General features: G+C 46.6%; 1 non-coding gene across 1 annotated transcript; it reads left to right on the forward strand.

Moving 5' to 3' along the window:
- The first annotated feature begins 1855 nt into the window (after positions 1–1855).
- On the forward strand, positions 1856–1995 carry LOC115029294 (small nucleolar RNA SNORA48). The gene has a single exon (XR_003834869.1). It is a non-coding gene; the product is annotated as a small nucleolar RNA SNORA48 (small nucleolar RNA).
- The last annotated feature ends 219 nt before the right edge of the window (positions 1996–2214 follow it).

Genomic DNA, 2214 nt, shown 5'->3' on the forward strand with positions numbered 1-2214 from the left:
GATGAGAAGACCAAGAGGAGTGATGTGCAGTATGCCAAGAATCCAGAAAACCACAGTAACTGGGACCCAGCTAACTTGGCAAAATCTGGTTATATTGTTTCTAGAATACCAGTTGTGTAGCCGAGAGTCTTCATAGAATTTTATTTTATTTTATTAGTTAATTTTAATTTATTTTGTAGATTTTAATTTTTAATTATGTATGCATCCCAGTTAGGGTTTCTTTTGCTGTGATGAAACTGCATGACCAAAGCAAGTTTGGGAGGAAAGGGCTTATGTGACTTACACTTCCCTACCATAGTCCATCACTGAAGGAAGACAGGGCAGGAACCTGGAGACAGGAGCTGATGCCAAGGCCATGGAGGGAGGCTTCTTACTGGTTTGTTCCCCATGGCTTGCTCAGCCCACTTTCTTGTAGAGCCCAAGACTACCAGCCCAGGGTTGGCTCCTACCCACAGTGGGCTAGGTCCTCCTCAATCAATCACTAATTAAGAAAATGTGTTACACCCGGCAATGGTGACGCACGCCTTTAATCCCAGCACTTGGGAGGCAGAGGCGGGCGGATTTCTTAGTTCAAGGCCAGCCTGGTTTACAGAGTGAGTTCCAGGACAGCCAGGGCTACACAGAGAAACCCGGTCTTGGAAAAAGAAAAAAAGAAAAAAAAAAAAAAGAAAAGAAAATGTGTTACAACCAACTTTTGTGGAGACATTGCCTCAGTTGAGGCTCCCTTCTGGTGACTCTGGCTTGGGTCAGGCTGACAAACTAGCCAGCACAGTATGTATGTGTGTCTGTGCTTGTGTATACAGAGTCTAAAGAGGCCAGAAAAGAACGCCAAATGCCCCAGAGCTGAAATTACAGGCTGCTGTGAATTTTGGTTCTCTTCAAGAGCAGTATGCACCCTGTATCATGAGTCATCTCTCCATCTCTTTAATATAGTCTTTAATTTTCACCTCAACTCCGTAGGTCACCTCTTTCTTGAGTGTTTATAGATAATCTTGGGATAAAGCAGGATGGAATAAATATTCCTATCAAAATGGTTCTTTAGAAAGAACCCTTTTCCAGGACTGGCTCTGCCAGCCCCCGCCCCCCAGTTCCACTCTGGGGTAAAAGCAACAGCTGGTTGGCACAATCCACAGTATATTCTTCAACCACAGAACAACTATGCCATTGATCAAGGAGGCTGATTGCTTTTTTTAACAAACACTGAGAAGGTTTCAGGACACACTCTGGTCTATCATGACTAGGTTTGTTTCTCTTTCCCTGTTTACCTGTTCTATGGAGGTATAGAGGGTCCATAGAATTTGGGGGACCTACATGAGAAAGGGCTCTCAGGCTGGAGCAGCTGATGGAATCCACTTTAAGTCCTTCAGTCCCCTTGGAAGGAAATGAAACTTTTTTTAAAAAGCTGATGCCTAGCCCTGATGGAGGCTGGAGGGGTACAAGACCATGTGACTGGGCTCCCATGGCCAGCTGGTCCCAGAACTGGTGAGAGTCCATATTTCCCAGGCCTGTGACTTCAACTCCAGTGTTCAAAATGCATACATCTCACTTTCAAGAGTTGGTTCAGGGACTTCGAGGCAACTGTTCTTGTGTGTGTTCAGGTGCGTTTTCAGCCTCCCCCTAGTGTGGAGTTCTGGAGTTCATTTTGTGTTAGTGTCGGCCTCCGTGAAAACAGTGGGAAATAGGAGGATGGATGGAAAGACTCCTCCCAGCTCTTCGGGGAGCCTGTTTCCCCTCTTAGCATGAAAGCAATGTGATCTGAGATCTCTGAGGACATGAGGGGTCCACAGGCAGTTTGAGCCCTGGTGGCCCATGTTTCTGGGCAGGATTTCATTTTAAAACTTTTTTACCTCCCCCCAATCCCAAGCAATGGCAAAATGACCCTTTGTGGGTGGTGGTGTTATTTCAGTCAGGGACAGAGCAGATGGCAGTCCTCTGTTCATCCTAGCTTGATGTCTAGCTCGGTGGCCAAAGCTGTTTTATACCTAGGACACATAAAAATCAAATCAAATCAAATCAAATCCAGGCAGTGCAGCTCAGGAGGAGGAGGACAGAGACCTGTGTTGTACCATGCCATGTTGTGTGGTCAGGGAAAGACACCCACAGACCTGCCCTCTCGGGCAGGGCACAGACGGGCCATAGACACAACACTGATGGAGATTGTCACCCAGGTGCCCTCCAGCTTTATGGTCAGCCTGCCTCAGGAACCATCACAGA

Source organism: Mus caroli, unplaced genomic scaffold (genome assembly GCF_978045245.1).
Source record: "Mus caroli unplaced genomic scaffold, Mus_caroli_1 scaffold_12, whole genome shotgun sequence".
Classification (NCBI taxonomy): domain Eukaryota; kingdom Metazoa; phylum Chordata; class Mammalia; order Rodentia; family Muridae; genus Mus; species Mus caroli.